The 18,473-nt window shown below is 39.9% G+C and overlaps 1 non-coding gene across 1 annotated transcript; it reads right to left on the reverse strand.

The window, feature by feature from the left end:
- Window positions 1-9,459: 9,459 nt before the first annotated feature.
- On the reverse strand, window positions 9,460-9,591 carry LOC129478173 (small nucleolar RNA SNORA17). Its single transcript, XR_008656327.2, has one exon. It is a non-coding gene; the product is annotated as a small nucleolar RNA SNORA17 (small nucleolar RNA).
- Between the last annotated feature and the right edge of the window lie 8,882 nt (window positions 9,592-18,473).

The following is an 18,473-nucleotide window of genomic DNA, read 5'->3' on the forward strand; positions in this document are numbered from 1 at the left end:
TGTCCCGCTATTGCTGGAAATGTAAAACCTCATTTAAGGGACATACCAAATAGTGTTATAAATAAGTCACAACCACAACTAAACTTTTCTAGCTTCTATTGACAGCATATATGAAATTCTTAGTTCTGATACATTTTGGTAGGTAAAAATTTTCCATTTTTAAGTGAAATGAAAGAAAAAGAAACCTAACACAAACCCAAAATATCTGGCAGCACTTAATGTCCTAAAATATGTGGAGAGAAGGGGAAGTAGAATCAAGCCAACGTGGGGGAAATGTTTTGCTTTATATTTACTTGGAACTTTTCAGAAAGCTTTTTTTTTTTTTTTAGATGGAGTCTTGCTCTGTCGCCCAGGCTGGAGTGCAGTGGCGCGATTTCAGCTCTGCAACCTCCGCCTCCCAGGTTCAAGCAATTCTCCTGCCTCAGCCTCCCAAGTAGCTGGGACTACAGGTGCACAGCTAATTTTTTGTATTTTAGTAGAGACGGAGTTTCACGATGTTGCCCAGGCTGGTTGCAAACTCCTGAGCTCAGGCAATCTGCCGGCGTTGGCTTCCCAAAGTGCTGAGATTACAGGCGTGAGCCACTGCTCCCGGCCTTCAGAAAGCTTCTTTACAAGTTTATCTGACAATGAACATTGTATTACCAGGTGTAGTGACAATTGAAAGGCTGATTTCAAATTCTTTTAACTTTGATCTAATGGGAAAACCTTTCCTACTTAATGTCAAAGCCTTTTACATTTAAATTATCACTTATTCTATATTTAATAATGTATCTAAATATGAAACTTCTCTTTTGGACAACAAATTTAATTTTAATTTCAATTTTAAATTTCATTTAAATGTAAAATTTAAATGAGTTGTATTCCCATGGATCAAAGTGCATCCAGAATTTCCTTATTCAGTCTTGAATAACCATCAACAACTACACTAAGGAATTAAGAAAATAATCTGCAGGTGCTAATCTCCAAAATAATCTGTCTTAAAAGAGTGTCGATATTAGCTTGTAACTCACTGTTTTTTTATTCATTTAGTTCATTTGGTATTGATCTTAGAAAAATGATAGGGTTGGTTGTGTTCCCACCCAAATCTCATCTTGAATTGTAGTTTCCATAATCCCCATGTGTCCTGGGAGGACCAGGTGGAGATAATTGAATCCTGGGGCTGCTTTCCCCATCCTGTTCTCATGATAGTGAGTTAGTTCTCACGAGATCCGATGCCTTTAAATGGGGCTTCCGCCTTCGCTGGGCACTCGTCTTCTTCTCTGCCGCTCTGTAAAGAAGTGTCGTCGGCCATGATTGTAAGTTTCCTGAGGCCTCCCTAGCCAGGCGGAACCGTGAGTCAATTAAACCTCTTTCCTTTATAAATTACCCACTCTTGGGTATTTCTTCATAGCAGCATGAGAATGGACAATTACAGATGCCAGTACAAGTTATTTGAAGTTAACAAAAGCATAAGTTAATGGTTATGAATAGTAGTAGAACAGTTTAGTCATGAGCATTACTTCCAATCTGAACACTCGAAAGCTTTTAACTTGGCAGTCATTTTAATGTGCTAATTCTGTTTCATTTCTCCTTTTCCCTTAGTATCTACTCCTTCCTCCCAGAAGTAGACATATTCCCTTTGCATCATAATGTATTCCCTCCATAATTTCACAGTTCCATTTTCTATAAATCAGAAATAATTTACAAAGCATTTGTTATGGAGTATACCAAGTATATGCAACCAGGTATAACACAAAATTACTAATTTCTTAAACATTCATAGCTGGGCCAGAGCTAAGGTAAGGCAGAGGAGGTGACTAGGGTCATGAATTTAAAGAGGCACTCCTTTTTAAGGTTGACCCTGTATTTACAGGACCCTGAGAGTGAGTGGCCTCATGAAATTTTGCTCTAGAAAACCTCTCTTTACTCACCCTAGTCCCAGCCCTGAGTCGTAGCATCTAGTTATGTTCTTTTGCTGTTTGCATGAATAAAAATGGCTTTCTAAATAAAATATTATTATACCTTTGTTTTTAGTACACATTGAAACATAAACATTTAAATCTGAATTTAAAAGAGTACTTTTTAAAGAACTTCCAAATTCATTAATATCAAGGTAATTAGTACCAGTTTTTCTGAAGCATCAAACACAGATTCCTTTGAGATCCTTCCCCTAGTGTACTGTAAACACTTAAGGTCAGAGCCTGTATCTTGTTGATGATTCAGTACCTTTTTCAGTGTCTGCCCAGAAACAGTTCACTTAAGTGATAAATACTTGAATGAATCTTGAATAAACAGTGACAAAAATCCATGTACATTCTAAGAATTGACTTCCAAAATTATTTTACATGTATTCCTCAGATGAAAATAGTTTTATTCCAGAAGGAACACTGGAAATAAAAATATATTGAAACTAAACTCTCAGCTAATTGTTTTGGTACATTAAAGCCTCTGTTACTTAAGCCCAATTCAGTGTAGGAACAATTTAGAGAATAAACTTTTTTTGGTGATGATCTATCACTTCACTGTCACTAAAATCAGGCATTGAGCATCTGAATCTTTGCCCCAGGAATGTATATTCTATCAAGTAACATTATTTATTGATTAACTGCTGTATGCCCCACACCATTCTTGGTGTTTTGGGAAATTCAAGATAAGAATAATTCAATCTAGCAAGCATTTATTTTACTTTTCTTAAATTGTACTTTAAGTTCGGGGATACATGTGCTGATTGTGCAGGTTTGTTACATAGGTGTACATGTGCCATGGTGGTTTGCTACACCTATCAACGTGTCATCCCTAGCAAGCACTTATTGAGTGGTTTTCTTTTTGTAAAGGGTGAAGGGGATACAAGCACGGTGCTTTGGTAGTTGATTCACACATAAACAGTTGCAAACATCAGAGAATTCATACTAGGAGAGAAGGCATGTCTTTGGCACCATGTAAGTCAAGCTGTGATAAGGAGTATAGACAAAGTGCTATGAAGGGATTTAAAAAGGAGAAATTCTGAAAAGGAAGGGTCTATACAGAAGATGGCTCTTGACATGGACTTAAAAGTGTAGCAGATTTTTCATAGACTGGATAGCACTCCAAGGGACAGCAGAGGCCTGGAGGTGCAACAGCAGAGGGGTGGAAGAGGAGCTTTAAGTAACTGGTGTGTTGGCATCTGATGCTCAGGCCAGAAAGGGTAGATGGGGAAATTGACAAAGAGCTTTGAAATCCATAGGAAGGTGTTTGGGGGTTATTCTGAAGAAAATTGGGAGTTCTTAAAGATTTGGGGGCAATCAATATATTATGTGTTGGAAATGAAGTATAAAAGAAAAACAGATGGTAGAGGGATAAAGATATATAGATATAAACTTGATACACACACATATATATACCTTAATAATATATACAGTATATTATTGTAGCTTGACTGGAGAACTGGCTCACGCCTTAGACCTTGAGAAACACATTTCAGTTGTGGGGTCTCTGTGAAGTGTTGAAGCTTAAGACGAGGTCCTTGCCTTTAAGGAACTTAGAGTTTCCTTAGGAAGCTGGACAAAAGCCAATATATGTAAAATACTTCAGAAATTAATCGGTGTGGTTTCATATCTTGAGAAGTGTGAGATTTAGGGTAGACTGAAATTGTATGATCTAGTTGATGAAATAGAACACACAGGAAACTAATTTAGAAACACAAAAAGTATGTAAAGTCATAAGTGATCAATTGGACTGATTTTTAAACAACTTATTTGATTTAAATCAAACTTGGTTTTACATAAGTGCTACTTCTGTACTTCAGACTGAATTTGGGGGGTTTAAATCCTGGTAGAACTATAGTAGATTATGTAGAGATTCAGACACCGCTTTGTCCCAAATATGATAGGCTTTTTTTTTTTTCCAAAGAAAAAGGAAGTTTAGCAAAGTCAAATTTCATTATCTGTGTAAGCCCTTCTGTTATTTCAACATGGAAAGCAAGTGCTTAAGATCATAAAACGGCATCAAAGCAGGGCTTTAATACACCATTAGATAATGTTACTAAACTGTTTTTTAAGTTTGTTTGAAAGGACTGTTAGAAATTTCCTGCTGAAGCCCTGAGCTCTGATTACATATCACATAGGATAAACAGATAAAATTGTAAAATAAACTAAAAGCAACAGTATCTGGAAGCAGGGAATAAAGCCCAAATATCCTTGTTTGCTAAGTCAGCCAGTTTTTTTTATTAGTGTCTTTTATCTGTGGAGAGTGCTGAACTCTATTTTTTTTTTTTTTTTTTTGAGACGGATTCTTGTTCTGTCTCCCAGGCTGGAGTGCAGTGGCGTGATCTCGGCTAACTGCAACCTCCGTCTCCGGGGTTCAAGCGATTCTCATGCCTCGGCCTCCTGAGTAGCTGGGATTACAGGTGCATGTCACCATGCCCGGCTAACTTTTGTATTTTTAGTAGAAACGGGGTTTCACCATGTTGGCCAGGCTTGGTCTTGAACTCCCGAAGGTGATCCGCCCACCTCGGCCTCCCAAAGTGCTGGGATTACAGGCGTGTGCCCGGCCCCCAAACTCTATTTTTTAGTTTTTTTTACACAGTTTTATTGAGAAATGATTCACATACCATACGATTCACACATTTAATGTGTACGGCTCATTGGTTGTTATTATGTTTACATAGTTGTGCAACCATCACCACAATCAGTTTTAGAACGCTTTTATCACCCAAAAAGAATCCCTAGGCCGGGTGTGGTGGCTCACGCCTGTAATCCCAGCACTTTGGGAGGCTGAGGCGGGTGGATCACGAAGTCAGGAGATTGAGACCATCCTGGCCAACATGGTGAAACCCTGTCTCTACTAAAAATACAAAAATTAGCTGGGTGTGGTGTCGCACCCCTGTAGTCCCAGCTACTCGGGAGGCTGAGGCAGGAGAATCACTTGAACCTGGGAGGTGGAGGTTGCAGTGAGCTGAGATCGCGCCACTGCACTCCAGCCTGGGTGACAGAGCAAGACTCCATCTCAAAAAAAAAAAAAAAAAAAAAAAGAATCCCTGGACCCGTTAGCAATCATGCCCCAGTTCCCTACTACCTGCCTTCTCTGGTCCTAGGCAACAACTAATTTTCTGCCTGTATAGATTTAACTGTTCCAGACATTTCTTATAAACAGAATTATATAACACATGGCTTTTTTCACTTAGCATATTTTCAAGGTTCGTCCATGTTGTAGCATGTGTCAGTACTTCATTCTTTTTCATGGCCAAATTATATTCCATTGCTTGAAAATGCCACATTTTGTTTACCCGTTCATCTGTTGGTGGATATGTGGGTTGTCTCCACTTTTTGGCTATTATGAATAATGCTGCTATGAACATTGGTGTATAAGGTTTTGTGTGGATATATATTTCATTTCTCTTGGATATATACCTAGGAGTAGGATTGCTGGGTCATATGGTAACTTTGAACTTTTTGTGGGACTGCCAAATTGTTTTTCAAAGTGCTGCATCACTTTACATTCCCACCAGCAATGTATGAGAGTTCCATTTTCTCCACATCCTCACCAACATTTGTTATTGTTTTTGCTTGTAGTCATCTTGGTGAGTGTGAAGTGGTATCTCATTGTAGTTTTGATTTGCGTTTCCCTAATGACTACTGATGTTGAGTATCTCTTCACTAACTGTTTTGAAAGGGAACAATGTATAGAAAGCTCAATTAAATGGATGTTCTAAAATGTATTTAAACCCAAGCAAAATAGTTTTATAGACTTTGGCCTTGAATTGCTATATGATTATGATGTTTAATCATGAGAAGTCTACAATTTTGGTCCAATGAGAATTATTTGAATTAATAATAGGGTAAAGTTAAAATGCACAGCAGCATTCCAGGTGTCATGAAGTGGTTGTAGGCAGTGCAGGTAGGACAGTTACTGCTCCAGATTGCAGAAAGTAATGAAAATGAATTCATAATTGTAAGTTGGAATGGAAACCTTGAGATAAGGGAGTTTTAAATATCAAGGTAGATAACATCAGCTGACCTCGAATAAGCAATGTCATTTTTAAAAAATGTTGATGTGAATATATAAAACGTAAATCTTTATTTTTTAAACTTTAAAATTGCAGCAGGCTCTTATAGATCTTCTCTGAAAGTTGGATAATGAAATTGATAAATTATTTGAGTTACTTTTAGCTCCAGAGTCTATAATTATATAATTCCTGGTTAAGATCAAGTTTTTTAAAACATACATAGTAAAAGCATAGAGTTTTAAACAACTCAACTATTCACATGTCATGAGAATAGATAAGCAGCCAAGAAACTTATCTTTTTGTTTCCAAGGTCTTGTCTTTTATATAAGAACTCTATTCTTATTCCAGATTGTATCCTAGTACTTTATTCATATGTATTAAAATTTTTAACAAGTTTTTGACAAAGAACAGGTAAGATAAGTCAGGAGTCATTAGAAGTTCAGCACAAAGTGTTTTTGGTCAGCATTTGAAATCCCTGGAGGAGAGGAAACAGATGGGTTTGGTTACATTATCATTGCTGTGCCAAATAAACAGTTGGGGAAAACATTAAATATCCTTTTGCTACATATCAGCTTGGTGTTTGATGTTAACAGTGGTAGCCTTTTCATCTAATTTAGTGATAGAAGCTTGAAAATGTTTTTAAATATATAACATAAAAAACAAAGTTTATTTCAATCCTCATCAGGTGACTTAGTTTATTCAGGAAACATTTGCTGAATGGTAATTATGTGTAAGACACTGTGACGGAGAGAGGACAGGAACTTAGATTCATTCCTTTGGGAAATCTTCAGGGACAAGGTAGCATTTGAGGTGCAATTTTATTTTATTATTTATTTATTTATATTTTTTGAGATGGAGTCTGACTCTGTGGCCCAGGCTAGAGTGCAGTGGCGCCATCTCCGCTCACTGCAACCTCCACCTCCTGGGGGGTTCAAGCAATTCTCCTGCCTCAGCTTCCCGAGTGGCTGGGACTGCAGATGCGCCACTGCGCCTGGCTAATTTTGTATTTTTACTAGAGACGAGGTTTCACCATGTTGGCCAGGCTGGTCTCGAACTCCTGACCTCAAGCGATCCACCTGCCTTGGCCTTCCAAAGTGCTGGTATTACAGGCGTGAGTCACCGTGCCCGGCCCTGAGGTGGAATTTTAAACACAAGCACAACTGGGATACTCATAGGGGAGATAAAAGCTAAGAATGGCAATTATATCTTTAAAAAAAATCAAAGATGGTTGTGAGTAAAACCTTCGTCTCAGGGAAGAGTTGGACAGAATCCATATATGCAAGAAATATTTAAGTGTTCACTGAAATATTTCGGGCAATAAGGTGAGCAGTTGAAAAACACCCAAAAAGGCCGGGCGCAGTGGCTCACACCTGTAATCCCAGCACTTTGGGAGGCCGAGGCAGGCGGATCATGAGGTCAGGAGTTCGAGACCAGCCTGGTCAACATGGTGAAACCCTCTCTCTACTAAAAATACAAAAGTTAGATGGGCGTGGTGGCACGAGTCTGCAGTCCCAGCTACTCGGGAGGCTGAGGCGGGAGAATCGCTTGAACCCAGAAGGTGGAGGTTGCAGCGAGCCGAGATCACACCAGTGTACTCCAGCCTGGGCCACAGAGTGAGACTCCATCTCAAAAAGAAAAACAACCAAAAAGACAGAGATGCTGGCTATTAAAGGGCTAGTGGACTATACAAAGAAGTGAGCAGATCAGAATTTGTTGCTGGGGAAGGAGAATGGTGTGGGCAGAGGTGATGTCAAAGCTGGGAGTTGAATGATAAGGAGAAGGACAGCCCCATTAAAACCAAGCCACCTCACCATCTCCCCCTGTCATCAGTCATATTCAAAGAAACCACCATTTCACAAAGACATATGGAAAGCCATTTAAATCTTTTCTGTAGCCTCAAAAAATGTCAAAAGGGAGTCTCATAAGGTATAGTACAAGGTTAACAGTCATTGTTAAATAGGAGAATTCTTAAGCTACAATGTTAATAGAATTTCAATTAAATTGGTACATAGATAAGGCTTATTTTCCTCCTCTTCATGCCAAGATTCATTAACATGGCAGGGAAGATATTAAAAAGGAATATCTTCACAAGGATAAGAAGATAGTAGAGGAGGCATCAATCAATGAGAGATTTCAACTAGATTTTGGAAGACAGGAAAAAACTACAGAATAAGTGATTTGGTAGGTGACATGATGGATAATCTAGAGTGAGTTGAAGCTGATATACACACAAATAACAGCTTCAATTCATTCCCGATTCCCCACCATATCACCTATCAAGCCACTTATTCTGTAGTTTTGTCTGTGTGTGAGAAACAAAGTATATTATTAACCTGAGGCAAGCTAAGAGTTGTATAGAAAAAGAAATGTAATCTCAGCATACTACTTTTTTCTGCAGTGAACAATATTTATATACTAATGATGAGGTTGTGAAAGGAAAATATCTTGGGCCCCCAAAATCACTAAGCTAAAGGAAAAACTCAAGCTGGGAGCTGCTTAGGGCACATCTGCCTCCCATTCTATTCAAAGTCATCCCTCTGCTCCCTGAGATAGATGCATATCTGATTGCCTCCTTTGGAAAGGCTCATCAGAAACTCAAAAGAATGCAACCGTTTGTCTCTACCTATCTGTGACCTGGAAGGCCCCTCCCCGCTTTGAGTCTTCCTGCCTTTGCTTCAAGTTGTCCCGCCTTTCCAGACCGAACCAATGTACTTCTTATGTATATTGATTGATGTCTCCTGTCTCTCTAAAATGTGTAAAACCAAGCTGTGCCCTGACCACCTTGGGCACACGTCATCAGCACTTCCTGAGGCTGTGTCATGGGCCCGCGTCCTCAATCGTGGCAAAAAAAAAAAAAAAAAAACTTTCTGAATTAACTGAGACCTGTCTCAGATGTTCTGGATCCACCGTATAAATAGTGATTAATAATTTAGTCAAAATTAAGGCTATAATGCTATTAAGAAATGGGAAAGAGGTAGATATGAGAAAGAATGGTCGAATCAGTTACCCGCTGAAAACTCTCCCATGGAAATTCCTTAGCCTGGTTTTAAAATCTCTGCATTGTTCAGTCCTATCTGCTACCTGATTTAAGATCCTCCCACTCTCCCCTTCTTTAACCTCTGTTCAGTGTCCTGGACTTCTCTCTCTCTTTTTTTAAATAACAAGAATGCTTGGCACAGAATCAACAACACAATAAAGTGGCTGCCGTTACTGCTATTAACTGAGACACCAGCAAACCCTTCCCCAGTCCTTTCCTTTGTGATCCTGACACGGTGTGCAGCATGAACCAGCACACACCAGACCTGATCCATCCTCTCACAGGCTCTTAAAACTCACTCATGAAGGCTGCTCCTGGTGAAGGCACTCTCTACCTTCCCACTGTCCCTTCAGACCCCTAGTGGCCAGCCCAGCGCGAGGGTCAGAAATCCCACTCACAAGGCCCACACACCCTCCCAGATACCAGTGAAGGAAAACAGATGCCAAGTCCACAAAACAGGAGTGTCAGACTATTAAACATTCAAACATTCACAGGGCAGAATGCTGAGCATAGACACAGCCTCAATAATTGCTGCCACCTAATGACACAAATGTGACACAGCAGCCACATCTGCAACGCCTCTAGGGGCAGTTTTTTCTCTTTAACAAGTCAAGTTCTTTCCTTCACTCGGGGCCTTTGCCTTCAATCTTTCCTCTGTGTAAAATGTTCTTTTGGCAGAAAATCAGTTGGTTCCGGATAGTGTTCTCCTCCTCTTCCACAGTAAGAGAATTTTCGCTTAGCATGTAGCTGCCCAGAATAGAAATTACATTTCAAGTTTCTCTTGCAGCTAGGTGTGCTTATGTGACTAAGGTCTGGCCAAAAAGATGTGAGCAGAAGAGATGGGAAATTGCTGAGTTGTGTCCTTATAAAGAGCTGCCCTTCTTCCTCCATCTTGCTGTTTGGAACACAGAGGTGGTGGAGCCACCTGGGACCTTACAGATGAAGGACTGAAGGAGCCTGGGTCCCTGGATGGCCTATCCTCAGACTACTACATGAGGCAAACAGTAAACTTACTTGCTTATGCCATTGTTAGAGGGTCTCTGTTACATGTGCTGATGCCTATCACGGCACTTCCCATAGGGCTTCACATGGAAGGCCCTGCTTATCATTTAGGGGCTCAACTCTGACATCTTCTTAGAGGAATGTTTCTGACCACCCTACTGAAAGTCAGGCGGTTAAATCTCTATCACTGTCTTTTATTTTCTTGATAGCACATAGCAGTATATGGAATCGTTTTATTTTGTTGGTTGCTTTTTACTTGTCTTTCTCCTCGATTTTAAGTTTCATGAATGCAGTGACCTTGTTGTCTTGCTCATTGCTGGATTCCTAATGCCTGGAACAGTGCCTGGCACATAGTGGGTGCGCAATATATATTTGCTGCATGATTAACTACATCAAACAGGGAATTCAGTAGATGGGAGGTCAGTAGATAAAGTAAATAAATCAGTAAAAAGTGACGTACATATACTGTTCGGACATACAGAGATACATTAGGAAAAGCAACAGCTAAAATATTCTTAAGTGGTTGCTTCTGGGGATCAGGGCTGAAGTGAGTGAGAACAGGTGAGACAGACTTTTTTTTTTTTTTAAAAAAAACCTTTTGATACTATTAGATTTTTAAACTTGTGCATATATTATTTTGGAAAAGAGCAAATTTAAGAAATAATTAAGAGGCCACACACGGTGGCTTCATGCCTGTAATGCCAGCACTTTGGGAGGCCAAGGCAGGCGCATCACTTGAGGTCAGGAATTGCAGACCAGCCTGGCCAACATGGCAAAACCTCATCTCTACTAAAAATACAAAAATTAGCCAGGCACGATGGTGCGTACCTTTAATCCCAGCTACTCGGGAGGCTGAGGCAAGAGAATTGCTTGAACCTGGGAGGCCGAGTTTGCAGTGAGCCAAGATTGTGCCGTTGTACTCCAGCCTGGGCGACAGAGTGAGACTCCATCTCTAAATAAGTAAATAAATACTCTGTAGTCATTAAAATATATGGTAGAAGAATGCTTAAATGACATGGAACGACATCTATAATATGACAATATATCATATGTAGAGCAAGACTCAATTGTTATACATGTATGAAGCACACAGCTTTAAAAAAAATGCTTTTATAGTTCATGCACACAGCCAATTCCTAACTTTAGATATAAATGAATATGCTATTTTTATTAATAGAACCAGTGTTTCCTGGTTAACAATGTTGAATGAATACTAAAAGACTTCAGGTTTGAAGGGACAACACAGTGTCTTCCTTCCCAGAACTCCTACGGGCCTTTGTCCAACCCTTCTTTTTAGCCACTTAGTGAGGAGTTTTGCCCTTATCCTAAGAACAGTAAGGAGCCAGTGAAGTATGTTTAGCAGCAGTGGTATAAGATTGTTTTTTGGCAGATTTGCGGAAATGGCTTTAAAAGGCGAGCTTGGAATCAGAAAAATAATTAGGAAGCTATTAAGTCAATCAAGGCAAGAAATGATGGATGCTTAAAACAGGAAAACAGCAGTCAGGTTAGAGAGAAGAGGACTGTCTGAAGAACAGCACAGAGGGTTGGCAGTCTTGGCGGAAGTGAAGAAGGCTCCAAGGCTATAAGCTCCATGAGGGCAAGGACCACTTTGACCTTCTTTAGTACTCTGTCCTGGGCCTGCCTAGCACAGTGCGGGTGCATATTGACACTCAGGAAATATTTGTGATCTTAAGAAGAAAAAATGATGAAGGATGCGGCTTGGAAGTCTGGCCAGGTTGCCTGGTGAACCACAGGTTGTTCACTGAGCATGACAGGAGGACCAGTGTGGGTAGAAGGAGATACTCTGGACCTGCTGGGTTGTAGACGCCTGGTGTTCATTCCAGGGAAGGTAATCAGTGAGCAGTTGGCTGTCCAAGTCTAGAAGATCTTGGCAAGGGATAGGCTTAAGATGGTACCTTTAGGCAGAGAGTGCATAATACTTTATTAGAAGAGTGTATAGGCCACTATAGGCCAGGCATGGTGGCTCACGCCTGTAATCCTAGCACTTTGAGAGGCTGAGGCGGGTGGATCACTTGAGGCCAGGAGTTTGAGACCAGCTTGGCCAACATGGTGAAACCCTGTCTCTACTGAAAATACAAAAATTAGCCAGGTGTGGTGGCGGGCAACTGTAATCCCAGCCACTTCAGAGGCTGAGGCAAGAGAATTGCTTGAGCCCGGGAAGTGGAGGTTGCAAGTGAGCCGAGATTGTGCCACTGCACTCCAGCCTGGGTGAGAGAGTGAGACTCTGTCTCAAAAAAAACCAAAAAACAAAAACAGTATATAGCATTGAGAGATGAGAGATGATAGGACAGAACCTCCAAGCAACTCCAAAATTAAAGGACAGGGGGCCTATGGAGGAGAAGACAAAGGAGCAGCAGAAAGGCAGGAGGGACAATCTGCTGTCACAGAAGAAGGGACGATCAGCAGTAAGAAATGCTACCGATGCAGCATGAAGGTGGGCTCTAAACATCATCCGTTGTATTTAGAACAAATAAGTTGTTAGTGATGATCACTTGAGGTGCTTTGGAATATATATAAAAAAATTAGAGACTGGGAACCATTTTATTGTGTTAAGAAGGCTGAATGACTAATCTGCCACTTTTCTCTCCTTTTTAACTTTTTTTCTCCTTTAATTTTAATGAGTCTCTGAACTTGTACCCACGACTAGATTGTCACCTTCTTATCAAAGTTCCAGTGACTAGTTTGGCAGCAGGGAAGTTTTTCCACTTGGTCACATTTCTAATCAGGTCACTATCAGTAAGCTGACAGAGACTTGTTTGTGCTGGTTCAGAACATGGGTCCCACGAAGCTAGGCCTCCAAATACTTGGCTTTCTTGCTTTATGATTGCATTTACAGTTCGTGTGTATCTTTTTCATCTTTCCTAGAACAAAGATACACACACACACACACACACTCCAGAAAAGGACTGATGTGAAAAATTATGGCATGAAAAATTATGCTGCCATTATATTCTTGATTATTGATTGACATTTGGATTGTGTATTTTTCCAAATTTTCTTGGCCAAGAATATTCTCAGCACATAGTTATTTCCTGAATACAGCTTTTATTCCCCTCTTCTTTCTTCCTTCAATATATTATTTCTATTTTTATCACCACCCCAGAACAGGACTTTTTCCCTTACAATTAACCAGCCTGTTTCTTGCTTCCACTTGAATAGCATGAATTCTGTCATCTTTCTCTCTTGTGTTTCATGATTTTTTCTTTGTAAATAACTTTTTTTTGGTGAGGGTGGGCAGAGTCTCACTCTGTTGCCCAGGCTGGAGTGCAGTGGCATAATCTCAGCTCACTGCAGCCTCTTTCTCCTGGGTTCAAGCCTCAGCCTCTCAAGTAGCTGGGAATACAGGTGTGCACCACCATGCCTGGCTAATTTTTGCATTTTTAGTAGAGACAGGGCTTCACCATATTGGCCAGGCTGGTCTCAAACTTCTGGCCTCAAGTGATCTGCCTGCCTCGGCCTCCCAAAATGCTGAGATTACAGGTGTGAGCCACTGTGCCTGGCCCCTTTGTAAATAACTCTTGGAAGCAACAAATTATTTGGCAAATTGCATAGGAATATTAAGAGCCTGATTGTTTTGTGGTAGAGTATATTATGTTTAAACAAAATGTTTTTAATTGTATACTACCTGTTTTGTCATAAATTTATTCGAAAACACTTTATTGACACCACCTGGGTGGTGAGTAAGTACCCTGTACATACTGTAGATTTATTGACACCACCTGGGTGGTGAGTAAGTACCCTGCATGTACTGTAGATATCAATAGCAGATACAGGTCTCAGCTCAGTACCTTGCACCTAGTAGCTGTTCAATTAGTCTGTGATAAATGAGAAGCCTCAGGCAGCCATGAATACCATCAGGAGGTTTTGGGGGAGAGGAAGAGATGAGGTTAGACCCTCACCCTTGGAAAGCCCTGGAGATAAAGCCATGACAGCTTTCCTCAAGGACATGGTGGTCTCTGCCAATAGACACTCAGACAGGGGCAGACAAAGTGGTAGATGGCAGGTCCTGGGGACCTTTTAAAGATGTCCACGAGTGGGTAAAGCACCCCCACTGCCCTGCCTGTCTCTTTAGATGACTAAATACTTTCGGTTGAAAAGGCCACCAACCAAAAGAGGAGGAAAATTTTGCCGGCTCCAATTAAACAAGGTGAAATTAGCCAAATGAGCCGGGGGCATATCTTTAGTCTGTTTGTGCTGCTATAACAAGATACCTGAGACTGGGTAATTTATAAGTAATAGAAATAATAGACATTTATAAATAATAGAAATTCCAGTTCTGGAGGCTGGAAAGTCCAGGACAAAGGTGCCAGCAGGTTCAGAGTCTGATGAGGTTCCTGTCTTTGTGTCCACAATGGCACCTGGAAGGCTGCGTCCTCAAATGGTGGAAGGGATAGAAAGGCAAAAAAAGCCAAATCCTGTGAGAATCCCCTTTCCTAGGGCCCTAATCCCACTGACTAGGAAGGAGCTCCCATGACTGAATCACCTTCTAAAGACCCCACCTCTTAACACTATTGCATTGGAGATTACGTTTCAACATGAAGTTTTGAGGAGATACAAAATTCAGATCATAACAGGATGTTAGCACCATTTCATGATGATCAGAGGGTTCAGGGATTAGCTCTGCAAAAAGGCCATCAGTATGACTTATTTTCTATTTTTTATTATTTTTATTTTTTCTTTATTCTAAAAAACAAAAACAAAACAAAACAAAAAAAAGGGATACATGTGCAGAACATACCAGTTTGTTCCATAGGTATACGTGTGCCATGGTGGTTTGCTGCACCTATTGACCCGTCCTCTAAGTTCCCTCCCCTCAACCCCCACTCCCCCAACAGGCCCTAGTGTGTGTTGTTCCCCTCTTTATGTCCATGTGTTCTCAATGTTCATCTCCCACTTATGAGTGAGAACATATGGTGTTTGGTTTTCTCTTCCTGTGTTAGTTTGCTGAGGTTGATGGCTTCCAACTTCATCCATGTCCCTGCAAAGGACATGATCTGATTCCTTTTTATGGCTGCATAGTATTCTGTGGTCTATATGTACCACTTTTTCTTTATCCAGCCTGTCATTGATGGGCATTTGGGTTGGTTCCATGTCTTTGCTATTGTAAATAGTGGTGCAATAAACATACATGTGCATGTGTCTTTATAATGGAATGATTTATATTCCTTCAGGTATATACCCAGTAATGGGATTGCTGGATCAAATGGTATTTCTGGTTCTAGATCCTTGAGGAATGGTCATACTGTCTTCCACAATGGTTAACCTAATTTACATTCCCATCAATGGTGTAAAAGTGTTCCTAATTCTCCACAGCCACGCCAGCATCTATTGTTTCCTGACGTTTTAATATTGCCATTCTGACTGGTGTGAGATGGTATCTCACTGTGGTTTTGATTTGCATTTCTCTGATGATAAGTGATGTTGAGCTTTTTTTCATATGTTTGTTAGCCACATAAATATCTTCTTTTGAGAAGTGTCTGTTCAGATGTTTTGTCCACTTTTTGTTTTTTTTTCTTGTAAATAAGTTTAAGTTCCTTGCGAATTCTGGATATTAGACCTTTGTCAGATGGGTAGATTGCAAAATTTTCTCCCATTCTGTAGGTTGCCTGTTCACTCTGATGATAGTTTCTTTTGCTGTGCAGAAGTTCTTTAGTTTAAGTAGATCCCATTTATCAATTCTGGCTTTTGTTGCAATTGCTTTTGGCATTTTTGTCATGAAGTCTTTGCCCATTCCTATGTCCTGAATGGTATTGCCTAGATTTTCTTCTAGGGGTTTTATGGGTTTGGGTTTTACATTTAAGTCTTTAATCCATCTTGAGTTAGTTTTTGTAGGAGGTATAAGGAAGGGGTCCAGTGTCAGTTTTCTGCATATGGCTAGCTTGTTTTCCCAGCACCATTTACTGAACATAAGATCCTTTCCCCACTGTTTGTTTTTGTCAGGTTTGTCGAAGATCAGATGGTTGTAGATATGTGGTGTTATTTCTGAGGTCTCTGTTCTGCTCCATTGGTCTATATGTCTATTTTGGTATCAGTACCATACTGTTTTGGTTACTGTAGCCTTGTAGTATAGTTTGAAGTCAGGTAGCATGATGCTTCCAGTTTTGTTCTTTTTGCTTAGGATTGTCTTGGCTATATGAGCTCTTCTTTGATTCCATATGAAATTTAAAGTAGTTTTTACTAATTCTGCGAAGAATGTCAATAGTAGTTTGATGGGAATAGCATTGAATCTATAAATTACTTTTGGACAGTATAGCCATTTTCACAATATTGATTTTTCTTATTCCATAAGGATGGAATGTTTTTCCATTTGTTTGTATCCTCTCTTATTTCCTTGAGCAGTGGTTTGTAGTTCTCCTTGAAGAGGTCCTTCACATCCCTTGTTAGCTGTATTCCTAGGTATTTTATTCTCTTTGTAGATTTGTGAACGGGAGTTCATTCATGATTTGACTTTCTGTTTATTATTGGTGTATAGGAATGCTTGTGATTTTTGCACATTGATTTTGTATCCTGAGACTTTGCTGAAGTTGCTTATAAGTTCCAAGAAGTTTTGGGGCTGAGATGATGGAGTTTTCTAAATATAAAATCATGTCGTCTGCAAACAGAGACAACTTGACTTCCTCTCTTCCTATTCAAATACCTTTATTTCTTTCTCTTGCCTGATTGCCTTGGCCAGAACTTCCAATACTGTGTTGAATAGGAGTGGTGAGAGAGGGCATCCTTGTCTTTACCAGTTTTCAAAGGGAATGCTTCCATCTTTTGCCCATTCAATATGATATTGGTTGTGGGTGTGTCATAAATAACTCATGATTTTGGGATATGTTCCATCAATACCTAGTTCATTGGGAGTTTTTAACATGAAGGGCTGTTGAATTTTGTCAAAGGCCTTTTCTGCATCTATTGAGATAATCATGTAGTTTTTGTCTTTGGTTCTGTTCATGTGATGGATTACATTTATTGATTTGTGTATGTTGAACCAGACTTGCATCCCAGGGATGAAGTCGACTTGATTGTGGTGGATAAGTTTTTCGATGTGCTGCCAGATGCAGTTTGCCAGTATTTTATTGAGGATTTTCACTTCGATGTTCATCAGGGATATTGGCCTGAAGTTTTCTTTGTTGTGTCTCTTCCCAGTTTTGGTATCAAGATGATGCTGGCTTCATAAAATGAGTTAGGGAGGAGTCTCTTCTTTCTCATTGTTTGAAATAGTTTCAGAAGGAATGGTACAAGCTCCTCTTTGTATTTCTGGTAGAATTCAGCTGTGAGTCTGTCTGGCCCTAGACTTTTTTTGTTGATAGGCTATTAACTACTGCCTCAATTTCAGAGCTTCTTATTGCTCTATTCAGAGATTTGACTTCTTCCTGGTTTAGTCTTGGTAGGGTGTATATATACAGGAATTTATCCATTTCTTCTAGATTTTCTAGTTTATTTGCATTATAGTATTCTCTGGTAGTAGTTTATATTTCTGTGGGGTCAGTAGTGATATCCCCTTTATCACTTTTTATTGTGTCTATCTGATTCTTCTCTCTCCTTTATTAGTCTAGCTGGTGGTCTATTTCGTTAATTTTTTCAAAAGACAGCTCCTAGATTCATTTGATTTTTTTGGAGGGTTTTTCATGTCTCTATCTCCTTCAATTCTTCTCTGATCTTAGTTATTTCTTGTCTTCTGCTAGCTTTTGGATTAGTTTGCTCTTGCCTTTCTAGGTCTTTTAATTGTGATGTTAGGGTGTCCATTTAAGATATTTCTGGCTTTCTGATGTGGGTATTTAGTGCTATAAATTTCCCTCTTAACACAGCTTTAACTGTGTCACAGAGATTCTGGTACATTGTCTCTTTGTTCTTATTGGTTTCAAATAACTTCTTGATTTCTGCCTTAATTTCATTATTTACCCAGGATTCATTCAGGAGCAGGTTGTTCAATTTCCATGAAATTGTGTGGTTTTGAGTGAGTTTCTTAATCTTGAGTTCTAATTTGATTGTACTGTGGTCTGAGAGACTGTTTGTTATGATTTCAGTTCTTTTGCATTTGCTGAGGAGTGTTTTATTTCCAATTATGTGGTTGGTTTTAGAATAAGTGCCATGTGGCACTTAGAAGAATGTATATTCTGTTGATTTGGGGTAGAGAGTTCTGTAGATGTCTACTAGGTCCACTTGATCTAGAGCCGAGTTCAAGTCCGCAATATCCGGTGACGTGGGTTCACAAGTAGGATCTTCTGATCTGTGGGTTGCACGGTTCCATGAGAAAAGCACAGTTTTCCCTGCTGGGTAGCACACTCACTCACTGCCTCCCTTGGCTGGGGGGAGGGTGTTCCTCTTCCCTGTGTGGCTCTCAGGTGGGCTGCCGCACCACACTGCTCTTCCTTCCCTCCGTGGATCACGCCAGCTTCTAGTCAATTTTGATGAGAGAACTTGGATACCTTGGTTGTCAGTGAAGGATTCACATGCTTATTATGT

This window comes from Symphalangus syndactylus, chromosome 2 (genome assembly GCF_028878055.3).
Source record: "Symphalangus syndactylus isolate Jambi chromosome 2, NHGRI_mSymSyn1-v2.1_pri, whole genome shotgun sequence".
Classification (NCBI taxonomy): Eukaryota; Metazoa; Chordata; class Mammalia; order Primates; family Hylobatidae; genus Symphalangus; species Symphalangus syndactylus.